Source organism: Ascaphus truei (genome assembly GCF_040206685.1).
Source record: "Ascaphus truei isolate aAscTru1 chromosome 3 unlocalized genomic scaffold, aAscTru1.hap1 SUPER_3_unloc_12, whole genome shotgun sequence".
In the NCBI taxonomy this organism is placed as follows: Eukaryota; Metazoa; Chordata; class Amphibia; order Anura; family Ascaphidae; genus Ascaphus; species Ascaphus truei.
In genome coordinates this window covers 221376-244200 of record NW_027453824.1, presented here as the reverse complement: position 1 = coordinate 244200, position 22825 = coordinate 221376, and the positions used below count along the sequence as shown (strand labels likewise).

The 22825-nt window shown below is 50.3% G+C and overlaps 1 protein-coding gene across 5 annotated transcripts in view; it reads left to right on the top strand.

The window, feature by feature from the left end:
• The first annotated feature begins 1649 nt into the window (after positions 1-1649).
• PKNOX1 (PBX/knotted 1 homeobox 1) overlaps positions 1650-22825 on the top strand; it is a 236018-nt gene continuing 214842 nt past the window's right edge. For 3 of the 5 annotated variants that reach the window (XR_012790040.1, XM_075580548.1, XM_075580545.1), the window contains exon 1: positions 1650-1733. The gene's annotated coding sequence lies outside the window, so the exon portion shown is untranslated. The remainder of the gene's footprint in view (positions 1734-22825) is intronic. The other 2 variants (XM_075580546.1, XM_075580549.1) reach the window with 2 other exon arrangements.

Here is a 22825-nt window from a genome sequence, read left to right as displayed (position 1 = left end):
ATCCAGGTGCTTCTCCAGGAACCCCAACGAGGGTCCCACCGCTTCACGGGAACACAACCGAATCACGGCAACACCAACCGCATCACGGGAACAGCAACCGCCGCTATCCCTATCTATCCCTAACTAACCCTAAAGTGACAGGAACCCTAACCTAGGGCCTGTCCCTGATGAACCGTAACTTGGGGTGGCTTGGGGAAATCTCCTAGGGCCTGCGGAGTAATAACCTGCCCCACTCCCCTAGCTACCCACGTCCCTAATCCTCCCTAACCACTAGCTACTCGCTACTCCTAGATACTAACAGCCTGCAGCAGACACACAGCTCTCACCGTCAGCCTGCAGACATTCACACACGCTGCACACACTGCGCCCAGCACATGCAGCGACACACACACACAGCTGGCAATCATACACAGCCACCTGGATACCCGCAGCAATAACCCACTGCTTGCACTCTGTGCCTATTTGCCAGTGCGCACAGCACTACCCGCTGTGGCACTGCCAAACCTGCACCTCTCACACCTAAGGGTGACCTCCTTATCTAGGGCCGTCCCTCTTCAGTTACCCCCTGCCCTTACCGGGGATTGGGGCCTGCCTGGGGACCTAAGGAGAACCCTTACCTGGTGCAGGAGCCACTCGCTCCCTACACCCTTCCTACTCCTTCCTCTGCCTCTTCCTGACTGACGTGTGCAAAGCCCGGGAAATGTATCTATATTCCCGGGCTGAGCTTCCTCCAGCCCTATTGGCCGCAATGGAGCACCTGACCTCTGTCTCCCTATGCCTCCTGGGAATTGTAGTTCCCAGGGGGCTGTCTAAGCATTGGGGCCGCGTGCGCACTTGCCCTGCGCATGCGCGAACCCCTAATGGCCGCCTCAATCCTTTCCTCCCGTCCTACTCTCGCGCGATCTCCCTGGGGCCTTCCCTGCGCTGGCTGCCTACTGCGCATGCGCGAACTAACGCGCAATGGCGGCGCCCTCTCCTTCAGCCGCCGAGCCGGTGGCAACGCGATCGCGGCCTTAGCGACGGCCCGATCGCGTCCCCGGCAACCGGCCTGCGCCTCAGAGCAACGCTCTGCTCCCTGCACTGGCCCCCACCCTCGCGAAGTGCCGGCGGGTCCGGCGCAGCCTCCGGCGGCACCCGCTACCACACGGCACTCGCGGAGGGGGGCCAGCAAGTGAAATTTTACCTCGGGGCTACACTTATTATTATCTGTAACTGTTACACACGCCTATAATATATATTACCTGTAACATACGCCTATAATATATATTATCTGTAACTGTGCATGCAATGTATCACACACACACACACACACACACACACACACACACACACACACACACACACACACACACACACACACACACACACACACACACACACACACACACACACACACACACACACACACACACACACACACACACACACACACACACACACACACACACACACACACACACACACACACACACACACACACACAGAGTAAATGGACATGACTGTGGGCGTGGTCTGTATTGGCGCCCTTATACATGTTAATGAGCCCCGCCCACACTCCGGCCCTACCACAGCAGCTCTGTGTAATTATTCATGAGCAGGCCGGCTGTACGTGCGCACGTAGCCCCGCCCTCCCAGTGCATATTGATGAACGGCGTGCTGCGTGATGACGCAGGCGCCCCTGCGGGTCCCGATTGCTGCAGCCGCTTGTCAGTGTGACGAAGATTGGCACCCAGGTAAGCTGTCACTCAAAGCGGCCGCCCGCCGCCCCGGCCCGCTCCCTGACACTCCCTGAGGCGTGGGGCGGGTCACCGGGCCGCCAGCCGCACACCCGCGCCCTGCCTACCCGGGGGGGACCTTCTAGAACAGTCTGAGCCCCTCCCCCACTCTCCAGCTGCCCCCGCGCGCTCCCGCGGCCTCCCTCCCCCGGGCGGGCACGCGCATCCCACCCCAGCGCGCGCTGGCCATGTCTGACCAACCAGAGTCCGCGCGCGCGCCGGTTATGGAAACATCAGCCAATCACAGGCCGCGGGGAGCTGTTACTGAGGGAGGATAGCAGAAGTAATGTGCGAAGACCCCCGAGGAGGAGGGGCGGGGCCTGAGGGGGGCGGGGTCCTGTCATCTCTAATGTCTGTATATAGTCACGTGATCTAATACAGAGATATGTGCGTAATACAGAGATCAGGGTGTGTAATACAGAGATGTGTCTGTATATAGTCACGTGATCTAATACAGAGATAATTGTGGAATACAGAGATGTGTGTCTGTATATAGTCACGTGATCTAATACAGAGATAATTGTGGAATACAGAGATGTGTGTCTGTATATAGTCACGTGATCTAATACAGAGATAATTGTGGAATACAGAGATGTGTGTAATACAGAGATGTGTCTGTATATAGTCACGTGATGTAATACAGAGATAATTGTGGAATACAGAGATGTGTGTCTGTATATAGTCACGTGATCTAATACAGAGATAATTGGAATACAGAGATGTGTCTGTATATAGTCACGTGATCTAATACAGAGATAATTGTGGAATACAGAGATGTGTGTCTGTATATAGTCACGTGATCTAATACAGAGATAATTGTGGAATACAGAGATGTGTGTCTGTATATAGTCACGTGATCTAATACAGAGATAATTGTGGAATACAGAGATGTGTGTAATACAGAGATGTGTCTGTATATAGTCACGTGATGTAATACAGAGATAATTGTGGAATACAGAGATGTGTGTCTGTATATAGTCACGTGATCTAATACAGAGATGTTTGTGGAATACAGAGATGTGTGTAATACAGAGGTGTGTATCTGTATATAGTCACGTGATCTAATACAGAGATGTGTGTAATACAGAGGTGTCTGTATATAGTCAGGTGATCTAATACAGATGTGTGTGTAATACAGAGATCTGTGTAATACAAAGGTGTATCTGTATATAGTCATGTGATGTAATACAGAGATCAGTGTGTAATACAGAGGTGTGTCTGTATATAGTCATGTGATCTAATACAGAGCACAGTATGTGTGTGTATATACAGTACTCGTGATCTAATACAGAGGTGTGTGTGTGTGTGTGTACTCGTGATCTAATACAGAGCACAGTGTGTGGGTATATTCTGGGCACAGTGTGTGTGGGGGTATATTATGGGCACAGTGTGTGGGGGGGTATATTATGGGCACAGTGTGTGGGGGGCATATTATGGGCACAGTGTGTGTGGGGGTATATTATGGGCACAGTGTGTGGGGGTATAATATGGACACAGTGTGTGGGGGGGTATATTCTGGGCACAGTGTGTGTGGGGGCATATTATGGGCACAGTGTGTGGGGGTATATTATGGGCACAGTGTGTGGGGGTATATTCTGGGCACAGTGTGTGTGGGGGTATATTATGGGCACAGTGTGTGGGGGTATATTATGGGCACAGTGTGTGGGGGTATATTATGGGCACAGTGTGTGGGTATAATATGGACACAGTGTGTGGGGGGGTATATTCTGGGCACAGTGTGTGTGGGGGCATATTATGGGCACAGTGTGTGGAGATATATATTATGGGCACAGTGCGTGGGTATATATTATGGGCACAGTGTGTGTGGGGGCATATTATGGGCACAGTGTGTGGAGATATATATTATGGGCACAGTGTGTGGGTATATTATGGGCACAGTGTGTGGGGGGGTATATTATGGGCACAGTGTGTGTGGGGGTATTTTATGGGCACAGTGTGTGGGGGGGTATATTATGGGCACAGTGTGTGTGGGGGCATATTATGGGCACAGTGTGTGTGGGTATATTATGGGCACAGTGTGTGGGGGTATATTATGGGCACAGTGTGTGTGGGGGGTATATTATGGGCACAGTGTGTGGGGGCATATTATGGGCACAGTGTGGCGGGGCATATTATGGGCACAGTGTGGGGGTATATTATGGGCACAGTGTGTGGGGGTATATTATGGGCACAGTGTGTGTGGGTATATTATGGGCACAGTGTGTGTGGTGGCATATTATGGGCACAGTGTGTGGGGGTATATTATGGGCACTGTGTGGGGGTATATTATGGGCACAGTGTGGGGGTATATTATGGGCACAGTGTGTGTGGGGGGGGTATATTATGGGCACAGTGTGTGGGGGGGTATATTATGGGCACAGTGTGTGTGGGGGTATATTATGGGCACAGTGTGTGTGGGGGTATATTATGGGCACAGTGTGTGGGGGGGTATATTATGGGCACAGTGTGGGGGTATATTATGGGCACAGTGTGGGGGGTATATATTATGGGCACAGTGCGTGTGGGGGTATATTATGGGCACAGTGTGTGGGGGGTATATTATGGGCACAGTGTGGGGGTATATTATGGGCACAGTGTGTGGGGGTATATTATGGGCACAGTGTGGAGGGGTATATTATGGGCACAGTGTGTGTGTGGGGGGGGTATATTATGGGCACAGTGTGTGTGGGGGTATATTATGGGCACAGTGTGTGTGTGGGGGGGGTATATTATGGGCACAGTGTGTGTGGGGGGTATATTATGGGCACAGTGTGTGTGTATATTATGGGCACAGTGTGTGGGGGGGTATATTATGGGCACAGTGTGTGGGGGGGTATATTATGGGCACAGTGTGTGGGGGGGTATATTATGGGCACAGTGTGTGGGTGGGTATATTATGGGCACAGTGTGTGTGTGTGGGGGGGGTATATTATGGGCACAGTGTGTGTGTGGGGGTATATTATGGGCACAGTGTGGGGGTATATTATGGGCACAGTGTGTGGGGGGGGTATATTATGGGCACAGTGTGTGTGGGTATATTATGGGCACAGTGTGGGGGTATATTATGGGCACAGTGTGGGGGTATATTATGGGCACAGTGTGGGGGTATATTATGGGCACAGTGTGTGTGGGGGTATATTATGGGCACAGTGTGTGTGGGGGTATATTATGGGCACAGTGTGTGGGGGGGGTATATTATGGGCACAGTGTGGGGGTATATTCTGGGCACAGTGTGTGTGGGGGGTATATTATGGGCACAGTGTGTGTGGGTATATTATGGGCACAGTGTGGGGGTATATTATGGGCACAGTGTGGGGGTATATTATGGGCACAGTGTGTGTGGGGGTATATTATGGGCACAGTGTGTGTGGGGGTATATTATGGGCACAGTGTGTGTGGGGGTATATTATGGGCACAGTGTGTGTGGGGGTATATTATGGGCACAGTGTGTGTGGGGGTATATTATGGGCACAGTGTGTGTGGGGGGGTATATTATGGGCACAGTGTGGGGGTATATTCTGGGCACAGTGTGTGTGGGGGGTATATTATGGGCACAGTGTGTGTGGGGGGTATATTATGGGCACAGTGTGTGTGGGTATATTATGGGCACAGTGTGGGGGTATATTATGGGCACAGTGTGGGGGTATATTATGGGCACAGTGTGGGGGTATATTATGGGCACAGTGTGGGGGTATATTCTGGGCACAGTGTGTGTGGGGGTATATTATGGGCACAGTGTGGGGGTATATTATGGGCACAGTGTGTGTGGGGGTATATTATGGGCACAGTGTGTGTGGGGGTATATTATGGGCACAGTGTGGGGGGGTATATTATGGGCACAGTGTGTGTGGGGGGTATATTCTGGGCACAGTGTGGGGGTATATTCTGGGCACAGTGTGTGTGGGGGGTATATTATGGGCACAGTGTGTGTGGGGTATATTATGGGCACAGTGTGGGGGTATATTATGGGCACAGTGTGGGGGTATATTATGGGCACAGTGTGTGTGGGGGTATATTATGGGCACAGTGTGTGTGGGGGTATATTATGGGCACAGTGTGTGTGGGGGTATATTATGGGCACAGTGTGGGGGTATATTATGGGCACAGTGTGTGTGGGGGTATATTATGGGCACAGTGTGTGGGGGGGTATATTATGGGCACAGTGTGTGGGGGTATATTATGGGCACAGTGTGTGTGGGTATATTATGGGCACAGTGTGTGGGGGGTATATTATGGGCACAGTGTGTGTGGGTATATTATGGGCACAGTGTGGGGGTATATTATGGGCACAGTGTGTGGGGGTATATTATGGGCACAGTGTGTGGGGGTATATTATGGGCACATTGTGTGGGGGGTATATTATGGGCACAGTGTGTGTGGGGGGTATATTATGGGCACAGTGTGTGTGGGGGTATATTATGGGCACAGTGTGTGTGGGTATATTATGGGCACAGTGTGTGGGGGTATATTATGGGCACAGTGTGTGGGTATATTATGGGCACAGTGTGTGTGGGGGTATATTATGGGCACTGTGCGTTTGGGGGGTATATTATGGGCACAGTGCGTGTGGGGGGTATATTATGGGCACAGTGTGTGTGGGTGTATATTATGGGCACAGTGTGTGTGGGGGTATATTATGGGCACAGTGTGTGGGGTATATTATGGGCACAGTGTGTGGGTATATATTATGGGCACAGTGTGTGTGGGTATATATTATGGGCACAGTGTGTGGGGGTATATTATGGGCACAGTGTGTGGGGGTATATTATGGGCACAGTGTGTGGGGGTATATTATGGGTACAGTGTGTGGGGGTATATTATGGGCACAGTGTGTGTGGGGGTATATTGTGGGCACAGTGTGTGGGTATATATTATGGGCACAGTGTGTGTGGGTGTATATTATGGGCACAGTGTGTGTGGGGGTATATTATGGGCACAGTGTGTGTGGGGGTATATTATGGGCACAGTGTGTGTGGGGGTATATTATGGGCACAGTGTGTGTGGGGGGGTATATTATGGGCACAGTGTGGGGGTATATTCTGGGCACAGTGTGTGTGGGGGGTATATTATGGGCACAGTGTGTGTGGGGGGTATATTATGGGCACAGTGTGTGTGGGTATATTATGGGCACAGTGTGGGGGTATATTATGGGCACAGTGTGGGGGTATATTATGGGCACAGTGTGGGGGTATATTATGGGCACAGTGTGGGGGTATATTATGGGCACAGTGTGTGTGGGGGTATATTATGGGCACAGTGTGGGGGTATATTATGGGCACAGTGTGTGTGGGGGTATATTATGGGCACAGTGTGTGTGGGGGTATATTATGGGCACAGTGTGGGGGGGGTATATTATGGGCACAGTGTGTGTGGGGGGTATATTCTGGGCACAGTGTGGGGGTATATTCTGGGCACAGTGTGTGTGGGGGGTATATTATGGGCACAGTGTGTGTGGGGTATATTATGGGCACAGTGTGGGGGTATATTATGGGCACAGTGTGGGGGTATATTATGGGCACAGTGTGTGTGGGGGTATATTATGGGCACAGTGTGTGTGGGGGTATATTATGGGCACAGTGTGTGTGGGGGTATATTATGGGCACAGTGTGGGGGTATATTATGGGCACAGTGTGTGTGGGGGTATATTATGGGCACAGTGTGTGGGGGGGTATATTATGGGCACAGTGTGTGGGGGTATATTATGGGCACAGTATGTGTGGGTATATTATGGGCACAGTGTGTGGGGGGTATATTATGGGCACAGTGTGTGTGGGTATATTATGGGCACAGTGTGGGGGTATATTATGGGCACAGTGTGTGGGGGTATATTATGGGCACATTGTGTGGGGGTATATTATGGGCACAGTGTGTGTGGGGGGTATATTATGGGCACAGTGTGTGTGGGGGTATATTATGGGCACAGTGTGTGTGGGTATATTATGGGCACAGTGTGTGGGGGTATATTATGGGCACAGTGTGTGGGTATATTATGGGCACAGTGTGTGTGGGGGTATATTATGGGCACTGTGCATTTGGGGGGTATATTATGGGCACAGTGCGTGTGGGGGGTATATTATGGGCACAGTGTGTGTGGGTGTATATTATGGGCACAGTGTGTGTGGGGGTATATTATGGGCACAGTGTGTGGGGTATATTATGGGCACAGTGTGTGGGTATATATTATGGGCACAGTGTGTGTGGGTATATATTATGGGCACAGTGTGTGGGGGTATATTATGGGCACAGTGTGTGGGGGTATATTATGGGCACAGTGTGTGGGGGTATATTATGGGTACAGTGTGTGGGGGTATATTATGGGCACAGTGTGTGTGGGGGTATATTGTGGGCACAGTGTGTGGGTATATATTATGGGCACAGTGTGTGTGGGTGTATATTATGGGCACAGTGCGTGTGGGGGGTATATTATGGGCACAGTGTGTGGGGGTATATTATGGGCACAGTGTGTGTGGGGGTATATTATGGGCACAGTGTGTGTGGGGGTATATTATGGGCACAGTGTGTGTGGGGGTATATTATGGGCACAGTGTGTGTGGGGGTATATTATGGGCACAGTGTGTGTGGGGGTATATTATGGGCACAGTGTGTGTGGGGGTATATTATGGGCACAGTGTGTGTGGGGGTATATTATGGGCACAGTGTGTGTGGGGGTATATTATGGGCACAGTGTGTGTGGGGGGGTATATTATGGGCACAGTATGGGGGTATATTCTGGGCACAGTGTGTGTGGGGGGTATATTATGGGCACAGTGTGTGGGGGTATATTATGGGCACAGTGTGGGGGTATATTATGGGCACAGTGTGTGGGGGTATATTATGGGCACAGTGTGTGTGTGGGGGGGTATATTATGGGCACAGTGTGTGTGGGGATATTATGGGCACAGTGTGTGTGGGGGGTATTTTATGGGCACAGTGTGTGTGGGGGTATATTCTGGGCACAGTGTGTGGGGGTATATTATGGGCACAGTGTGTGGGGGTATATTCTGGGCACAGTGTGTGTGGGGGGGGTATATTATGGGCACAGTGTGTGGGGGTATATTCTGGGCACAGTGTGTGTGGGGGTATATTATGGGCACAGTGTGTGTGGGGGGTATATTATGGGCACAGTGTGTGTGGGTATATTATGGGCACAGTGTGTGGGTATATTATGGGCACAGTGTGTGTGGGGGTATATTATGGGCACAGTGTGGGGGTATATTATGGGCACAGTGTGGGGGTATATTATGGGCACAGTGCGTGTGGGGGGTATATTATGGGCACAGTGTGTGTGTGGGGGGTATATTATGGGCACAGTGTGTGTGGGGGTAAATTATGGGCACAGTGTGTGTGTGGGGGTATATTATGGGCACAGTGTGGGGGGTATATTATGGGCACAGTGTGTGTGGGTATATTATGGGCACAGTGTGTGGGGGTATATTATGGGCACAGTGTGTGTGGGGGTATATTATGGGCACAGTGTGTGTGGGGGTATATTATGGGCACAGTGTGTGTGGTGGTATATTATGGGCACAGTGTGTGGGGGGGTATATTATGGGCACACTGTGTGTGGGTGTATATTATGGGCACAGTGTGGGGGGTATATTATGGGCACAGTGTGTGGGGGTATATTATGGGCACACTGTGGGTATATTATGGGCACAGTGTGTGTGGGGGTATATTATGGGCACAGTGTGGGGGGATATATTATGGGCACAGTGTGTGGGTATATTATGGGCACAGTGTGTGGGGGTATATTATGGGCACAGTGTGTGTGTGTGTGGGTATATTATGGGCACAGTGTGTGTGGGGGCATATTATGGGCACAGTGTGTGTGGGGGTATATTATGGGCACAGTGTGTGTGGGGGTATATTATGGGCACAGTGTGTGTGGGGGTATATTATGGGCACAGTGTGTGTGGGGGTATATTATGGGCACAGTGTGTGGGGGGGTATATTATGGGCACAGTGAGTGGGGGGGTATATTATGGGCACAGTGTGTGGGGGGTATATTATGGGCACAGTGTGTGTGGGGGTATATTATGGGCACAGTGTGTGGGTATATTATGGGCACAGTGTGTGTGGGGGTATATTATGGGCACAGTGTGGGGGTATATTATGTGCACAGTGTGTGGGGGGGTATATTATGGGCACAGTGTGTGGGGGGGTATATTATGGGCACAGTGTGTGTGGGGGTATATTATGGGCCCAGTGTGTGGGTATATTATGGGCACAGTGTGTGGGTATATTATGGGCACTGTGTGGGGGGTATATTATGGGCACAGTGTGTGGGTATATTATGGGCACAGTTTGTGTGGGGGTATTTTATGGGCACAGTGTGTGGGTATATTATGGGCACAGTGTGTGTGGGGGTATATTATGGGCACAGTGCGTGTGGGGGGTATATTATGGGCACAGTGTGGGGGGGTATATTATGGGCACAGTGTGTGGGTATATTATGGGCACAGTGTGTGTGTGGGGTATATTATGGGCACAGTGCGTGTGGGGGGTATATTATGGGCACAGTGTGGGGGAGTATATTATGGGCACAGTGTGTGTGGGGGTATATTATGGGCACAGTGTGTGTGGGGGTATATTATGGGCACAGTGTGTGGGGGTATATTATGGGCACAGTGTGTGGGGGTATATTATGGGCACAGTGTGTGTGGGGGTATATTATGGGCACAGTGTGTGTGCGGTATATTATGGGCACAGTGTGTGGGGGTATATTATGGGCACAGTGTGGGGGGGTATATTATGGGCACAGTGTGTGTGGGGGGTATATTATGGGCACAGTGCGTGTGGGGGGTATATTATGGGCACAGTGTGGGGGGGTATATTATGGGCACAGTGTGGGGGGGTATATTATGGGCACAGTGTGTGTGGGGGTATATTATGGGCACAGTGTGTGTGGGGGTATATTATGGGCACAGTGTGTGGGGGTATATTATGGGCACAGTGTGTGGGGGTATATTATGGGCACAGTGTGTGTGGGGGTATATTATGGGCACAGTGTGTGGGGTATATTATGGGCACAGTGTGTGTGGGGGTATATTATGGGCACAGTGTGTGGGGGGGTATATTATGGGCACAATGTGTGGGGGGGTATATTATGGGATATAACAGAGTAAATGCTTCACACCACAATATGATAACGAGTGATACAGTTACCGGCGCTCCCATCAATGTACGATCGGCTGCATCCAATCCACGGCATACACAAAGGGTAGGAGATGGGCACACATGGTATATATTATGGGCACAGTGTGTGGGGGTATATTATGGGCACAGTGTGTGGGGGTATATTATGGGCACAGTGTGTGGGGGTATATTATGGGCACAGTGTGTGTGGGGGGTATATTATGGACACAGTATGTGGGGGTATATTATGGGCACAGTGTGTGGGGGGGTATATTATGGGCACAGTGTGTGGGGGGGTATATTATGGGCACAGTGTGTGGGGGTATATTATGGGCACATTGTGTGTCGGGGTATATTATGGGCACACTGTGTGTGGGGGGTATATTATGAGTTCAGTGCGTGTGGGGGGTATATTATGGGCACAGTGTGGGGAGATATATATTATGGGCACAGTGTGTGGGTATATTATGGGCACAGTGTTTGTGGGGGGTATATTATGGGCACAGTGTGTGGGGGTATATTATGGGCACAGTGTGTGTGGGGGGTATATTATGGGCACAGTGTGTGTGGGTATATTATGGGCACAGTGTGGGGGTATATTATGGGCACAGTGTGGGGGTATATTATGGGCACAGTGTGGGGGTATATTATGGGCACAGTGTGTGTGGGGGTATATTATGGGCACAGTGTGGGGGTATATTATGGGCACAGTGTGTGTGGGGGTATATTATGGGCACAGTGTGTGGGGCGGTATATTATGGGCACAGTGTGTGTGGGTATATTATGAGTACAGTGTGTGTGGTGGTATAATATGGGCACATTGTGTGTGGGGGTATATTATGGGCACAGTGTGTGTGGGGGTATATTATGGGCACAGTGTGTGTGGGGGTATATTATGGGCACAGTGTGTGTGGGGGTATATTATGGGCACAGTGTGTGGGGGTATATTATGGGCACAGTGTGTGGGGGGGTATATTATGGGCACAGTGTGAGGGTATATTATGGGCACAGTGTGTGGGGGGGTATATTATGGGCACAGTGTGTGGGGGGGTATATTATGGGCACAGTGTGTGGGGGGGTATATTATGGGCACAGTGTGTGGGTTTATTATGGGCACAGTGTGTGTGGGGGTATATTATGGGCACAGTGTGTGGGTATATTATGGGCACAGTGTCTGGGGGGGTATATTATGGGCACAGTGTGTGGGGGGGTATATTATGGGCACAGTGTGTGGGTATATTATGGGCACAGTGTGTGTGGGGGTATATTATGGGCACAGTGTGTGGGTATATTATGGGCACAGTGTGTGTGGGGGTATATTATGGGCACAGTGTGTGGGTATATTATGGGCACAGTACGTGTGGGGGTATATTATGGGCACAGTGTGGGGGTATATTATGGGCACAGTGTGTGTGGGGGTATATTATGAGCACAGTGTGTATGGGGGTATATTATGGGCACAGTGTGGGGGTATATTATGGGCACAGTGTGTGGGGGTATATTATGGGCACAGTGTGTGGGGGTATATTATGGGCACAGTGTGTGGGTATATTATGGGCACAGTGTGTGTGGGGGTATATTATGGGCACAGTGTGTGTGGGGGTATATTATGGGCACAGTGTGCGTGGGGGTATATTATGGGCACAGTTTGTGGGGTATATTATGGGCACAGTGTGCGTGGGGGTATATTATGGGCACAGTGTGTGGGGTATATTATGGGCACAGTGTGTGTGGGGGTATATTATGGGCACAGTGTGGGGGTATATTATGGGCACAGTGTGGGGGTATATTATGGGCACAGTGTGTGTGGGGGTATATTATGGGCACAGTGTGTGGGGCGGTATATTATGGGCACAGTGTGTGTGGGGGGGTATATTCTGGGCACAGTGTGGGGGTATATTCTGGGCACAGTGTGTGTGGGGGGTATATTATGGGCACAGTGTGTGTGGGGTATATTATGGGCACAGTGTGGGGAGATATATATTATGGGCACAGTGTGTGGGTATATTATGGGCACAGTGTTTGTGGGGGGTATATTATGGGCACAGTGTGTGGGGGGGTATATTATGGGCACAGTGTGTGGGTATATTATGGGCACAGTGTGTGGGGAGGTATATATTATGAGCTCAGTGCGTGTGGTGGGTATATTATGGGCACAGTGTGTGTGGGTATATTATGAGTACAGTGTGTGTGGTGGTATAATATGGGCACATTGTGTGTGGGGGTATATTATGGGCACAGTGTGTGTGGGGGTATATTATGGGCACAGTGTGTGGGGGGGTATATTATGGGCACAGTGTGTGGGGGGGTTTATTATGGGCACAGTGTGTGGGGGGGTATATTATGGGCACAGTGTGTGGGTTTATTATGGGCACAGTGTGTGTGGGGGTATATTATGGGCACAGTGTGTGGGTATATTATGGGCACAGTGTGTGGGGGTATATTATGGGCACAGTGTGTGGGGGGGTATATTATGGGCACAGTGTGTGGGTATATTATGGGCACAGTGTGTGTGGGGGTATATTATGGGCACAGTGTGTGGGTATATTATGGGCACAGTGTGTGTGGGGGTATATTATGGGCACAGTGTGTGGGTATATTATGGGCACAGTGTGGGGGTATATTATGGGCACAGTGTGTGTGGGGGTATATTATGAGCACAGTGTGTATGGGGGTATATTATGGGCACAGTGTGGGGGTATATTATGGGCACAGTGTGTGGGGGTATATTATGGGCACAGTGTGTGGGGGTATATTATGGGCACAGTGTGTGGGTATATTATGGGCACAGTGTGTGTGGGGGTATATTATGGGCACAGTGTGTGTGGGGGTATATTATGGGCACAGTGTGCGTGGGGGTATATTATGGGCACAGTTTGTGGGGTATATTATGGGCACAGTGTGCGTGGGGGTATATTATGGGCACAGTGTGTGGGGTATATTATGGGCACAGTGTGTGTGGGGGTATATTATGGGCACAGTGTGTGGGGGGGTATATTATGGGCACAGTGTGTGGGGGGGTATATTGTGGGATATAACAGAGTAAATGCTTCACACCACAATATGATAACGAGTGATACAGTTACCGGCGCTCCCATCAATGTACGATCGGCTGCATCCAATCCACGGCATACACAAAGGGTAGGAGATGGGCACACATGGTATATATTATGGGCACAGTGTGTGGGGGTATATTATGGGCACAGTGTGTGGGGGTATATTATGGGCACAGTGTGTGTGGGGGGTATATTATGGGCACAGTGTGTGTGGGGGGGTATATTATGGGCACAGTGTGTGTGTATATTATGGGCACAGTGTGTGGGGGGGTATATTATGGGCACAGTGTGTGGGGGGGGTATATTATGGGCACAGTGTGTGGGGGGGGTATATTATGGGCACAGTGTGTGGGGGGTATATTATGGGCACAGTGTGTGTGGGGGGGTATATTATGGGCACAGTGTGTGGGGTATATTATGGGCACAGTGTGTGTGGGGGTATATTATGGGCACAGTGTGTGTGGGGGTATATTATGGGCACAGTGTGTGGGGGGGTATATTATGGGCACAGTGTGGGGGTATATTATGGGCACAGTGTGGGGGGTATATATTATGGGCACAGTGCGTGTGGGGGTATATTATGGGCACATTGTGTGGGGGGGTATATTATGGGCACAGTGTGGGGGTATATTATGGGCACAGTATGTGGGGGTATATTATGGGCACAGTGTGGGGGGTATATTATGGGCACAGTGTGTGGGGGGTATATTATTGGCACAGTGTGTGTGGGGGTATATTATGGGCACAGTGTGTGTGTGGGGGGGTATATTATGGGCACAGTGTGTGTGGGGGGTATATTATGGGCACAGTGTGTGTGTATATTATGGGCACAGTGTGTGGGGGGGTATATTATGGGCACAGTGTGTGGGGGGGTATATTATGGGCACAGTGTGTGGGGGGTATATTATGGGCACAGTGTGTGGGGGGGTATATTATGGGCACAGTGTGTGTGTGGGGGGGTATATTATGGCCACAGTGTGTGTGGGGGTATATTATGGGCACAGTGTGGGGGTATATTATGGGCACAGTGTGTGGGGGGGTATATTATGGGCACAGTGTGTGTGGGGGTATATTATGGGCACAGTGTGTGTGGGGGTATATTATGGGCACAGTGTGTGTGGGGGTATATTATGGGCACAGTGTGTGTGGGGGTATATTATGGGCACAGTGTGTGTGGGGGTATATTATGGGCACAGTGTGTGTGGGGGTATATTATGGGCACAGTGTGTGTGGGGGTATATTATGGGCACAGTGTGTGTGGGGGTATATTATGGGCACAGTGTGTGTGGGGGTATATTATGGGCACAGTGTGTGTGGGGGTATATTATGGGCACAGTGTGTGTGGGGGTATATTATGGGCACAGTGTGTGTGGGGGGTATATTATGGGCACAGTGTGTGGGTATATTATGGGCACAGTGTGGGGGTATATTATGGGCACAGTGTGTGGGGGTATATTATGGGCACAGTGTGTGTGTGTGGGGGTATATTATGGGCACAGTGTGTGTGTGGGGGGGGTATATTATGGGCACAGTATGTGTGGGGATATTATGGGCACAGTGTGTGTGGGGGTATATTATGGGCACAGTGTGTGTGGGGGGTATATTATGGGCACAGTTTGTGTGGGGGGTATATTATGGGCACAGTGTGTGTGGGTATATTATGGGCACAGTGTGTGTGGGTATATTATGGGCACAGTGTGTGTGGGGGTATATTATGGGCAAAGTGTGGGGGTATATTATGGGCACAGTGTGGGGGTATATTATGGGCACAGTACGTGTGGGGGGTATATTATGGGCACAGTGTGTGTGGGGGGGTATATTATGGGCACAGTGTGTGTGGGGGTAAATTATGGGCACAGTGTGTGTGGGGGGGTATATTATGGGCACAGTGTGGGGGGTATATTATGGGCACAGTGTGTGTGGGTATATTATGGGCACAGTGTGTGGGGGTATATTATGGGCACAGTGTGTGGGGGGGTATATTATGGGCACAGTGTGTGTGGGGGTATATTATGGGCACAGTGTGTGTGGTGGTATATTATGGGCACAGTGTGTATGGGGGTATATTATGGGCACACTGTGTGTGGGTGTATATTATGGGCACAGTGTGTGGGGGGTATATTATGGGCACAGTGTGTGGGGGTATATTATGGGCACACTGTGTGGGTATATTATGGGCACAGTGTGTGGGGGGGTATATTATGGGCACAGTGTGGGGGGATATATTATGGGCACAGTGTGTGGGTATATTATGGGCACAGTGTGTGTGGGTATATTATGGGCACAGTGTGTGTGGGGGTATACTATGGGCACAGTGTGTGGGGGGTATAATATGGGCACAGTGTGTGGGGGGGTTATTATGGGCACAGTGTGTGTGGGGGTATATTATGGGCACAGTGTGTGGGTATATTATGGGCACAGTGTGTGTGGGGGTATATTATGGGCACAGTGTGTGGGGGGTATATTATGGGCACAGTGTGTGGGGGGGTATATTATGGGCACAGTGTGTGGGGGGGTATATTATGGGCACAGTGTGTGGGGGTATATTATGGGCACAGTGTGTGGGTATATTATGGGCACAGTGGGCACAGTGTGGGGGGTATATTATGGGCACAGTGTGTGGGGGTATATTATGGGCACAGTGTGTGGGTATATTATGGGCACAGCGTGTGTGGGGGTATATTATGGGCACAGTGTGTGTGGGGGTATATTATGGGCACAGTGTGCGTGGGGGTATATTATGGGCACAGTGTGTGGGGTATATTATGGGCACAGTGTGTGTGGGGGTATATTATGGGCACAGTGCGTGTGTGGGGTATATTATGGGCACAGTGTTGGGGGGGTATATTATGGGCACAGTGTGTGGGTATATTATGGGCACAGTGTGTGTGTGTGGGGTATATTATGGGCACAGTGCGTGTGGGGGGTATATTATGGGCACAGTGTGGGGGGGTATATTATGAGCACAGTGTGTGGGGGTATATTATGGGCACAGTGTGTGGGTATATTATGGGCACAGTGTGTGTGGGGGTATATTATGGGCACAGTGTGTGTGGGGGTATATTATGGGCACAGTGTGCGTGGGGGTATATTATGGGCACAGTGTGTGGGGTATATTATGGGCACAGTGTGTGGGGGTATATTATGGGCACAGTGTGTGTGGGGGTATATTATGGGCACAGTGTGTGGGGTATATTATGGACACAGTGTGGGGGGGTATATTATGCGCACAGTGTGTGTGGGGGTATATTATGGGCACAGTGTGTGGGGGGGTATATTATGGGATATAACAGAGTAAATGCTTCACACCACAATATGATAACGAGTGATACAGTTACCGGCGCTCCCATCAATGTACGATCGGCTGCATCCAATCCACGGCATACACAAAGGGTAGGAGATGGGCACACATGGTATATATTATGGGCACAGTGTGTGGGGGTATATTATGGGCACAGTGTGTGGGGGTATATTATGGGCACAGTGTGTGTGGGGGGTATATTATGGGCACAGTGTGTGGGGGGGGTATATTATGGGCACAGTGTGTGTGTATATTATGGGCACAGTGTGTGGGGGGGTATATTATGGGCACAGTGTGTGGGGGGGTATATTATGGGCACAGTGTGTGGGGGGGTATATTATGGGCACAGTGTGTGTGGGGTATATTATGGGCACAGTGTGTGTGGGGGGGTATATTATGGGCACAGTGTGTGGGGTATATTATGGGCACAGTGTGTGTGGGGGTATATTATGGGCACAGTGTGTGTGGGGGTATATTATGGGCACAGTGTGTGGGGGGGTATATTATGGGCACAGTGTGGGGGTATATTATGGGCACAGTGTGGAGGGTATATATTATGGGCACAGTGCGTGTGGGGGTATATTAAGGGCACAGTGTGTGGGGGGGTATATTATGAGCACAGTGTGGGGGTATATTATGGGCACAGTGTGTGGGGGTATATTATGGGCACAGTGTGGGGGGGTATATTATGGGCACAGTGTGTGGGGGGTATATTATTCGCACAGTGTGTGTGGGGGTATATTATGGGCACAGTGTGTGTGTGGGGGGGTATATTATGGGCACAGTGTGTGTGGGGGGTATATTATGGGCACAGTGTGTGTGTATATTATGGGCACAGTGTGTGGGGGGGTATATTATGGGCACAGTGTGTGGGGGGGTATATTATGGGCACAGTGTGTGGGGGGGTATATTATGGGCACAGTGTGTGGGGGGGTATATTATGGGCACAGTGTGTGTGTGGGGGGGGTATATTATGGGCACAGTGTGTGTGGGGGTATATTATGGGCACAGTGTGGGGGTATATTATGGGCACAGTGTGTGGGGGGGTATATTATGGGCACAGTGTGTGTGGGGGTATATTATGGGCACAGTGTGTGTGGGGGTATTATATGGGCACAGTGTGTGTGGGGGTATATTATGGGCACAGTGTGTGTTGGGGTATATTATGGGCACAGTGTGTGGGGGGGTATATTATGGGCACAGTGTGTGTGGGGGTATATTATGGGCACAGTGTGTGTGGGGGTATATTATGGGCACAGTGTGTGTGGGGGTATATTATGGGCACAGTGTGTGTGGGGGTATATTATGGGCACAGTGTGTGTGGGGGTATATTATGGGCACAGTGTGTGTGGGGGTATATTATGGGCACAGTGTGTGTGGGGGGTATATTATGGGCACAGTGTGTGGGTATATTATGGGCACAGTGTGGGGGTATATTATGGGCACAGTGTGTGGGGGTATATTATGGGCACAGTGTGTGTGTGTGGGGGTATATTATGGGCACAGTGTGTGTGTTTGGGGGGTATATTATGGGCACAGTATGTGGGGGTATATTATGGGCACAGTGTGTGTGGGGGGTATATTATGGGCACAGTGTGTGTGGGGGGTATATTATGGGCACAGTGTGTGTGGGTATATTATGGGCACAGTGTGTGTGGGTATATTATGGGCACAGTGTGTGTGGGGGGTATATTATGGGCACAGTGTGGGGGATATATTATGGGCACAGTGTGTGTGGGTATATTATGGGCACAGTGTGTGGGGGTATATTATGGGCACAGTGTGTGGGGGGGTATATTATGGGCACAGTGTGTGTGGGGGTATATTATGGGCACAGTGTGTGTGGGTATATTATGGGCACAGTGTGTGTGGGGGATATATTATGGGCACAGTGTGGGGGATATATTATGGGCACAGTGTGTGTGGGTATATTATGGGCACAGTGTGTGTGGGTATATTATGGGCACAGTGTGTGGGGGTATATTATGGGCACAGTGTGTGGGGGGTATATTATGGGCACAGTGTGTGTGGGTATATTATGGGCACAGTGTGTGTGGGTATATTATGGGCACAGTGTGTGTGGGGGGTATATTATGGGCACAGTGTGGGGGATATATTATGGGCACAGTGTGTGTGGGTATATTATGGGCACAGTGTGTGGGGGTATATTATGGGCACAGTGTGTGGGGGGGTATATTATGGGCACAGTGTGTGTGGGGGTATATTATGGGCACAGTGTGTGTGGTGGTATATTATGGGCACAGTGTGTGGGGGGTATATTATGGGCACACTGTGTGTGGGTGTATATTATGGGCACAGTGTGTGGGGGTATATTATGGGCACAGTGTGTGGGGGTATATTATGGGCACACTGTGTGGGTATATTATGGGCACAGTGTGGGGGGATATATTATGGGCACAGTGTGTGGGTATATTATGGGCACAGTGTGTGGGTATATTATGGGCACAGTGTGTGTGGGTATATTATGGGCACAGTGTGTGTGGGGGTATATTATGGGCACAGTGTGTGGGTGGTATAATATGGGCACAGTTTGTGGGGGGGTTTATTATGGGCACAGTGTGTGTGTGGGGGTATATTATGGGCACAGTGTGTGGGTATATTATGGGCACAGTGTGTGTGGGGGTATATTATGGGCACAGTGTGTGGGGGGTATATTATGGGCACAGTGTGTGGGGGGGTATATTATGGGCACAGTGTGTGGGGGGGTATATTATGGGCACAGTGTGTGGGGGTATATTATGGGCACAGTGTGTGGGGGTATATTATGGGCACAGTGTGTGGGTATATTATGGGCACAGTGTGTGGGTATATTATGGGCACAGTGTGTGGGGGGTATATTATGGGCACAGTGTGTGGGTATATTATGGGCACAGTGTGTGTGGGGGTATTTTATGGGCACAGTGTGTTGGTATATTATGGGCACAGTGTGTGTGGGGGTATATTATGGGCACAGTGTGTTGGTATATTATGGGCACAGTGTGGGGGGGTATATTATGGGCACAGTGTGTGGGTATATTATGGGCACAGTGCGTGTGTGGGGTATATTATGGGCACAGTGCGTGTGGGGGGTATATTATGGGCACAGTGTGGGGGGTATATTATGGGCACAGTGTGTGTGGGGGTATATTATGGGCACAGTGTGTGTGGGGGTATATTATGGGCACAGTGTGTGGGGGTATATTATGGGCACAGTGTGTGGGGGTATATTATGGGCACAGTGTGTGTGGGGGTATATTATGGGCACAGTGTGTGTGGGGGTATATTATGGGCACAGTGTGTGGGGTATATTATGGGCACTGTGTGTGGGGTATATTATGGGCACAGTGTGTGGGGGTATATTATGGGCACAGTGTGGGGGGGTATATTATGGGCACAGTGTGTGTGGGGGGTATATTATGGGCACAGTGCGTGTGGGGGGTATATTATGGGCACAGTGTGGGGGGGTATATTATGGGCACAGTGTGGGGGGGTATATTATGGGCACAGTGTGTGTGGGGGTATATTATGGGCACAGTGTGTGTGGGGGTATATTATGGGCACAGTGTGTGTGGGGGTATATTATGGGCACAGTGTGTGGGGGTATATTATGGGCACAGTGTGTGTGGGGGGTATATTATGGGCACAGTGTGTGGGGGGGGTATATTATGGGCACAGTGTGCGTGGGGGTATATTATGGGCACAGTGTGTGGGGGGGTATATTATGGGCACAGTGTGTGTGGGGGTATATTATGGGCACAGTGTGTGGGGGGGTATATTATGGGCACAGTGTGTGGGGGGTATATTATGGGCACAGTGTGTGGGGGGGTATATTATGGGCACAGTGTGTAGGTGGGTATATTATGGGCACAGTGTGTGGGGGGGTATATTATGGGCACAGTGTGTGTGGAGTATATTATGGGCACAGTGTGGGGGGGTATATTATGGGCACAGTGTGTGGGGGGGTATATTATGGGCACAGTGCGTGTGGGGGGGTATATTATGGGCACAGTGTGTGGGGGTATATTATGGGCACAGTGTGGGGGGGTATATTATGGGCACAGTGTGTGTGGGGGTATATTATGGGCACAGTGTGTGGGGGGGTATATTATGGGCACAGTGTGTGGGGGGGTATATTATGGGATATAACAGAGTAAATGCTTCACACCACAATATGATAACGAGTGATACAGTTACCGGCGCTCCCATCAATGTACGATCGGCTGCATCCAATCCACGGCATACACAAAGGGTAGGAGATGGGCACACATGGTATATATTATGGGCACAGTGTGTGGGGGTATATTATGGGCACAGTGTGTGGGGGTATATTATGGGCACAGTGTGTGTGTGGGTATATTATGGGCACAGTGTGTGTGGGGGGGTATATTATGGGCACAGTGTGTGGGTATATTATGGGCACAGTATGTGGGGGTATATTATGGGCACAGTGTGTGTGGGGGGTATATTATGGGCACAGTGTGTGGGGGTATATTATGGGCACATTGTGTGTGGGGGTATATTATGGGCACACTGTGTGTGGGGGGTATATTATGAGTACAGTGCGTGTGGGGGGTATATTATGGGCACAGTGTGTGGGTATATTATGGGCACAGTGTTTGTGGGGGGTATATTATGGGCACAGTGTGTGGGGGTATATTATGGGCACAGTGTGTGTGGGGGTTATATTATGGGCACAGTGTGTGTGGCGGTATATATTATGGGCACAGTGTGTGGGTATATTATGGGCACAGTGTGTGGGGAGGTATATATTATGAGCTCAGTGCGTGTGGTGGGTATATTATGGGCACAGTGTGTGTGGGTATATTATGAGCACAGTGTGTGTGGTGGTATAATATGGGCACATTGTGTGTGGGGGTATATTATGAGCACATTGTGTGTGGGGGTATATTATGGGCACAGTGTGTGTGGGGGTATATTATGGGCACAGTGTGTGTGGGGGTATATTATGGGCACAGTGTGTGTGGGGGTATATTATGGGCACAGTGTGTGGGGGGTATATTATGGGCACAGTGTGTGGGGGGGTATATTATGGGCACAGTGTGTGGGTATATTATGGGCACAGTGTGTGTGGGGGTATATTATGGGCACAGTGTGTGGGGGGGTATATTATGGGCACAGTGTGTGGGGGGGTATATTATGGGCACAGTGTGTGGGTATATTATGGGCACAGTGTGTGTGGGGGTATATTATGGGCACAGTGTGTGGATATATTATGGGCACAGTGTGTGGGGGGGTATATTATGGGCACAGTGTGTGGGGGGGTATATTATGGGCACAGTGTGTGGGTATATTATGGGCACAGTGTGTGTGGGGGTATATTATGGGCACAGTGTGTGGGTATATTATGGGCACAGTGTGTGGGGGGTATATTATGAGCACAGTGTGTGTGGTGGTATAATATGGGCACAGTGTGTGTGGGTATATTATGGGCACAGTGTGTGGGGGGGTATATTATGAGCACAGTGTGTGGTGGTATTATATGGGCACAGTGTGTGTGGGTATATTATGGGCACAGTGTGTGTGTGTGTGGCGGTATA